General features: G+C 43.5%; 1 pseudogene; it reads left to right on the forward strand.

The window, feature by feature from the left end:
- The first annotated feature begins 1,223 nt into the window (after positions 1 to 1,223).
- Positions 1,224 to 1,550, forward strand: LOC121486655 (annotated as a pseudogene).
- Positions 1,551 to 7,680: the final 6,130 nt, after the last annotated feature.

The raw sequence follows: 7,680 nt of genomic DNA on the forward strand, positions 1-7,680 counted from the left end.
TATGAGGCCACAAAACAAGTCTCAACAAACTCTAAAAGATCAACAAAGTCATTCCATGAATCTTTTCTGACCACAATACTCGGAATCCAGAAATCAATCACAAGGAAAAATCTGGAAAGAGCATAAATACATGGAGGTAAATAATATGCTATAAAACAATGAAGGGGTCAACCAAGAAATCAAAGAGAAAATTTTAAAAAATACATGGAGACAAATGAAAATGAAAACAACAGTCCAAAATCTTTGGGATGCAACCAAAGTGTTTCTAAGAGGGAAGTTTATAGCAACCCAGGCTTATCTCAAGAAGCAAGGAAAATATCAAATAAACAACTTAAAATTACACTTAAAGGAGCTAGAAAAAGAAGAACAAACAAAGCCCCAAACCAGTAGAAGAAAGGAAATAATAAAAATGAGAGCAGAAATAAATGAAGTAGAAGCTAAAAAAATCCCCACTAGAACAGATCGACGAAACCAGGTGCTGGTTCTTTGAAAAGATAAAAAGAACTGTAAACCTTTAGCCAGATTCATAAAAAGAGAGAGAGAGAGAAAGAAGACTTAAAATCAGATGTGAAAGGAGAGGGGTGCCTGAGTGGCTCAGTTGGTTAAGTGTCTGCCTTAGGTTCAGGTTGGGATCGAGCCCCCTGCTCAGTAGGGAGCGGCTTTTCCCTCACTCCTGCTCGTTCTCTCTCTCTCTCTCTCTCTCTCACTCACTCTGTCTCAAATAAATAAATAAAATTTTTTGAAAAATTAAAAGAAATGAAAGAGTAGAAATAACAACTGACACCACAGAACTACAAAGGATTTTAAGGGAATATCATAAAAAATTATATGTCAACAACCTGGACAACCTAGAAGAAATGGATAAATTTCTAGAAACATATAACCAACCAAAATTTAATCAGGGAGAAAGAAAATTTGAACAGATGAACAACCAGCAATGAAATTGAATCAGTAATCAGGGCCCTTGGGTGGCTCAGTTGGTTAAGTGTCTACTCTTGATTTTGGGTCAGGTCATAATCTTAGGGTCATGAGAATGAGCCCCACATCAGGCTTCATGCTCAGCAAGGAGTCTGCTTGAGATTCTCTCTCTCTGCTCCTCCCCCTGCATTCTCTCTCTCTCTCTCTCTCTCTCTCTTTCAAAATAAATAAATAAATCTTTAAAAAAATTGAATCAGTAATCAAAAAACTCCCAACAGGGGTGACTGCGAAGGTCTACTCTGACAATGGCTGTCATGGAGGTGTCCACACAGATGTGGCTGGGCATGTGGGGCTTAGGGCACTGTAAACCTGAGGCTTCGCCTCTGAACGATCAGAAGACTCAGAGGATGCCAGCACCGCCAGCTTGATCCAGGAGGCAGGTGGGGCCTTTGGAAAGAAAGAGCAAGCTGAAGAGGAATGATACTTCCGAGTACATACTAGAGAACAACTGGCAGCCTTGAAGAAACACCATGAAGATGAGATCACTCATCATGTAAAGGAGATTGAGCATCTGCAGAAAGAAATTGAATGGCACAAGAAGAAAATAAAAAAATCTAAAACATGATGATTAATGGCACACAGTTCCCATAGAATGGCTACATATCATCACCCATTTCTATAGAAACACAGTTCTGGTTTTATTAATATCTATCTGTGTGCTGCCAACAGATTATAATAAATTGTCACCAGGGGAAAAAACAAAAAACAAAACCTTCCAACAGACAAAAATCTAGGACCAGATGGCTTCACAGGTAAATTCTACCAAACATTCAAAGAAGAGTGAATACCCATTTTTCTCAAATTATTCCAAAAAATGGAAGGGGAAGGAAAGCTTCCAAGTATGTATATATAATGGAATATTACTCAGCCATAAAAAGAAAGAAATCTTACCATTTGCAATGACATGGATGGAACTAGAGAGTATTATGCTAAGTGAAATAAGTCAGTCAGAGAAAGACAAATACCATATGATTTCACTCATGTGGAATTTAAGAAACAAAGCATATAAGCAAAGGGAAAAAGACAGAGAGAGAGACAAACCAAGAAACAGACTCCTAACCACAGAGAACACACTGATGGTTACAGAAGGAAGGTGGGTGGGGGATGAGTGAAATAAAGGATGAGAATTAAAGAGTATACTTGTTGGGATGCCTGGGTGGCTTAGAGGTTAAGCATCTGCCTTGGGCCCAGGGTGTGATTCTGGAGTTCTAGGATCAAGTCCTGTTTCAGGCTCCCTGCATGAAGCCTGCTTCTCTCTGCCTGTCTGCCTGTCTCTCTCTCTCTCTCTCTCTCTTTCTCTCATGAATAAATAAAATATTTTTTAAAAAGTGTACTTGTCATGGGAAAAATAAAAAACAATACATTAAGCCCCTGAGTTTCTTGTAATTTTCCACCTCAGCAACAGAAAACAAATACAATGGTACATTAGGTAAAATCAAAGCAGAGAAAAATGCATAGCATGTGCTATAATTTGAGTGGAAAAACAAAAGACTGAGTACTTATGTATGTGTGTTCATAATTGTGTGGACTAGTAGCTCTTAACCTTGGCAATACATTAGAGGGATCTGGAAAGATTAAGAAACAACCCTAGTGTCCACACTGCAGATTCTTAAATCAGTACCTCTGGAGGCAGGGTGGGGGTGGGTGAGAGGAGAGAAGAACCCAGGCCTTCAACACCTTTTGAGGCTTCCAAGGTGTGGCCAGGTTGAGACCATGGGTGTAGACTGACTCTGGAAGGTGAGGCAGTGAGGCACAGGATGACTGTGGGACCTGGGAGGGAAAAAGAGAAAGACCTGTTTTATTGTTTTAACCTTTGAACTTCACTGTGTACCTTTAAAAAATGTTTTATTATAGAAAGTTTCAGAGTATAATAAAAATAGAACAATATCGTGAGCCCCTGCATATCCATCACCCAACTTCAGAAGTATTAACATCATTGTACTCTTTTAATTTTCCAGCACATGGAGGTATTGTATATTAAGATCAATATAACAAAAATAAAATATGTATGCCCAAGCTGAACCACAGAACTATGGAGATAAAATCTTGGGGACAGGGATGCCTGGGTGGTTCAGCAGTTGAGCATCTGCCTTCAGCTCAGGGTGTGATCTTGGGGTCCTGGGATCGAGTCCCACATCAGGCAGGGAGTCTGCTTCTCCCTCCGCCTATGTCTCTGCCTCTCATAAATGAATAAATAAAATCCTTAAAACAAAACAAAACAAAACAAAACAAAACCTTGGGAACAGGGCCCAGGGATTTGCATTTTAACAAGCTTCTTGGTGGTGGTGCTGGTGGCAGGGAGTTCCTCATAGTTGGGAACACTACTGGGCTCTCTACAGACTCTCTCAGTGCCTATATATATATATATATATATATATATATATATATATATATATGTATGTATATATATATATATTAATTTAAACAAGCTCTGGCCAGTTTTTTTATTATTTTTTATTTTTTTGGCTAGTTTTATTAAGAAGAAATTTTATGTGATTTACTTTTCACCAGCATGATTCTTTTTTTTTTTTTTTAAGATTTTATTTATTTATTCATCAGAGACACAGAGAGGGAGGCAGAGACACAGGCAGGGGGAGAAGCAGGATCCATGCAGGGAGCCTGATGTGGGACTCGATCCCAGGACTCCGGGATCACACCCTGACCCAAAGGCAGATGCTCAACCACTGAGCGACCCAGGTGTCCCTTCTGGTATGATTTTAATGAGACTGGAATCACTGTGGTCAGTGATTCCTTTGTAGAATTTCCCATAAGCTGTGCCCGATTCCATATCATTGCCACTGTAGAGATGGACACCAGTTTTGGCCAACAGGGCTTAATATTCTATTTCAGATTTCCTCAAGGCTGGGCAGTTGTTGGTGAGGATGACTAGCTCTGCTTTGCCATGTCTGATCATTTTTGGAGTCTCATGCCCCAGCGTATACATTCCACTTTCCATAACAAGTTGGAGCCTAGAATTGATAGACGCCAGCGACTTTTTCAACTTTTTGGTTGCCACCTTCCTGCCTTAGGTGGAGGAGGGCCACCGCCAGGAGCAGCTGCCAAAATGATCAGGAGGGAGAAAGGAGAGAGCTCCCACAATGCAGAGCTCTTCGCTGCTGGCTATTCCTTGTTCCTCACTTCCTGGCACTGCTCATCAGCAATGTGTGAAGAACCCACCGCCTGTGACTGTTTTGAAGCCCTCATCGAACCTTCCACTTTTAGTCCATATGAGCTCTCAAAGAATTCCAGAAGGTTCACTGTCTCTGCTTACAAAGGCATGGGGAGGGGATCCCTGGGTGGCTCAGCGGTTTAGCGCCTGCCTTCGGCCCAGGGCTTGATCCTAGAGTCCCGGGATCGACTCCCGCATCGGGCTCCCTGCATGGAGCCTGTGTCTCTGCCTTTCTCCTCTGTCTCTCATGAATGAATAAGTAAAATCTTAAAACAAAACAAAACAAAGGCATGGGGAGGTCTTCATACCCCCTATAGGTTTCCCTTACTCCTTAGGACTGGTTCTTGGGCCTCTGTGGCTTTCTGAAGGAGCACAGCTCCAAAGTACTGGTCCTCTGTCTTCTCCTTCAACCGGTCTTTTGACACAACCCAAGAAGGAGGGGAGAGGAAGTCCAGCATAGTTCAGGCTCTTCCTCCTCGAGGCTTGTCTTCAAAAAGGTTTTCGGAATTACCAGTGTGGGAAATGAACACCCAGGGTTCCAGGATGGAACCAACGGGCATCACCAGGTTCCTTGGGCCCTGTCCTCTGCTGAATTAGCCCTGTGAGGATCTCAGCTTTTCAGGAGGTAAAATAAAAGGAGAGGGCTGACAGGGATGAACTCGGTGCTCTGGGGGTCTGATTAAGGGTGGGATTAATCATGTTTTGGGTACAACTGTGGAGCAGAGCAGGCTGATTCTTGAAAGATGAATATTTCAAAAGGGGGAAGATGAGAGGGGAACAGGGATCAGGCCTTGTTTAGCTAGAATTATGAACAGGTAGGAGCGGTGATGCCAGAAACCAAAATAAGTATTTCCCCTACTAGGCACAAAGTTCACCCACTCCTCACCTCACCAGATCCTCAGTACAACCTGTGAAGTACAGAGCCATTGTTAGTGAACTCATTTCACTGACAAAGGAAATGAAAACCAAGAGGAACCGGGGATTCAGTGATCAAGTGACCTACACAAAGCCATGACACAAATATGTGGCCGAGCTGGGCTTCCGACCCTGGCTTCTGTCTCCTAGCATTCTTTTCCCTGTGACCAGGATTACCTGAGTAATGGGGTACCTGAGTAATGCTACAGCATGGGTTTTGAATGGAGGCAATGGGAAGCCACAGAAAGGATTTTAGAAGAGCTGTGGTCGAGGTGCCTGGGTGGTTGAGCGTCCAACTCTTGGTTTCGCTAGGGTCTTGGTCTAGGGGTCATGGGATTGAGCCCCATGTTGGCCTCCATGCTCAGCAGGAAGTCTGCTTGGGAACCTCTCTCTCTCTCCCTCTTCCCCTCCCCCCCTAAAGTAAATAAATAAATCTTAAAAAAAAAATAAATAAGAGGGACACCTGGGTGGTTCAGCAGTTGGCCTGCCTTTGGCTCAGGGCATGATCCCAGAGTCCCGGGATCGAGTCCCACATCGGGCTTCCTGCATGGAGCCTGCTTCTCCTTCTGCCTGTGTCTCTGCCTCTCTCTCTCTCATGAATAAATAAATAAAATCTTTAAATAAATAAATAAATAAATAAATAAATAAATAAATAAGAGCTGTGATAATCACAGGTGTGCTGGGTCTTGGGCATGTATGCTGGTTGAGGGAGACTGCTATGCTGCTATGTCAGGCTACAATGTTCTGAGAGAGAAAGCAGGGTGCTCTATGGGTCATGTGGGTAGAGCAGGGAGGGAGAGCACAGCTGATGTGGGCTCTGAAGAGAGCCTGGGGGGAAGAATGGCATTCCTCATTCATTCATTCTCCCTATCTCTCTTTAGTAAGTACCTCCCCTATGCGAGGTGTCATGCTGAACATTGGGGATGTAATGGTGAACTGGACAACAGGGCCCCCACCCTCACAGGACTGACTCTTCAGGGGATACCAGATCATAAGGAGCAAATGAACAAGTATAAGAACTTCAAACTGTGGTTAAACATAGGATCTTCAGGACATATGAGGACATACAGCCAGTGTCATGTGGTCCTCAGGGTGGTTTCTCTTGCCTTCCCTGGAAATCCCTGCCACTGAGTATAATGCAGACTTTGTTCAGGGTCCTGTGGGGGTTCAGGGAAGGAAGGCATCCTTTCTCCTGCTCAGAGTGATCTGGGGAAGGCTTCATGGAAGGGATACATTGAGGTTGGGCTTCATTCAACAAATACGTAATGACCATCTACTGAATATCAGGCTCTGTTTTATTATATTTTTAAAGGTTTTATTTTTAAATAATTTCTATACCCAACTTGGGGCTCAAACTCACAACCCTGAGATCGAGAGTCACATGCTCTACTGACTGAGTGAGCTAAGTGTCCCCAGGCTCTGTTTTAGATGCTGCTAGAGATAATCATTGAACAAAACAAAACAGACCATGTTGTGCCTTCTCAGAACCACTGAAAAGAGGGTAGCTAATAAGCAAGAGAGACAAGAAAAATAGCATTTCAGAGGGTGATGAATGCTCTAGAGAATAATAAATTGTGGAAGGGGGATCCAGAGTATGTGGGAGGTTAGATACTACATTCTTTGAAAGGGGCTAGGAAAGGCTTCATTGAGAAGGTAACGTTTGAGTAAAGACCTGAAGGAGGGGATGCCTGGGTGGCTCAGCGGCTGGGCGTCCAACTTTGGCTTAGGTCGTGATCCTGGGGTCCTGGGATCGAGTCCCGCATCAGGTTCCCTGCATGGAGCCTGCTTCTCCCTCTGCCTGTGTCTCTGCCTCTCTCTCTCTCTCTCTGTTTCTCATGAATAAATAAAATAAAATCTTAAAAAAAAAAAAAAGACCTGAAGGATGTGAGAGTGAGCCATGAAATACATATGGGATGGGTGTTTCAGGTAAAGGGGCCTGCAGTGCAAAGGCCCTGAGGCAAGAACTTTACTAGATGTTTTCAGATGAGCAAAGAAGGGCAGTATAGTTGGAGCAGAGACAGCAATGAGTATAGTTATAGGAGGTGAGGTCAGAATTAAATGAAGGAGGGCAGCCTGGGGTGGCTCAGTGGTTTGACACTGCCTTTGGCCCAGGGCCTGATCCTGGGGACCCGGGATCGAGTCCCGCAGTGTGCTCCCTGAATGGAGCCTGCTTCACCCTCTGCCTGTGTCTCTGCCTCTGTGTGTGTGTGTGTCTCTCATGAATAAATAAATAAAATCTTAAAAAAAAAAAAGAATGCAAGGAGATATGGGACCTGGTGGGGCACTCTAGGCCACGTTCTCTTTTACTCTGAGAAGGGAAGTCACTGCCTTGAATGCAAATTGCCCAAAGCAGAGGTCTTGGTTGGGTCATCTTTGTTATCCCCCTCAGCATCTAGCACAGGGTTTTCATCTAGAAAATGTCAAGATGCATTAAAAAAAATTTTTTTTGAAGATTTATTTATTTGAGAGCGTGTACATATGTGAGCAGGGGGAGGGGCAGAGGGAGAGAGAATCATTAAGCATGTTCCCCACTCAGCACAGAGTCTGACATGGGGCTCAATCCCAAGACCCCAAGACCATGACCTGGGCTGAAATCAAGAGTCAGACACCTAACCAAT

Source organism: Vulpes lagopus, chromosome 3 (assembly GCF_018345385.1).
Source record: "Vulpes lagopus strain Blue_001 chromosome 3, ASM1834538v1, whole genome shotgun sequence".
NCBI lineage: Eukaryota > Metazoa > Chordata > Mammalia > Carnivora > Canidae > Vulpes > Vulpes lagopus.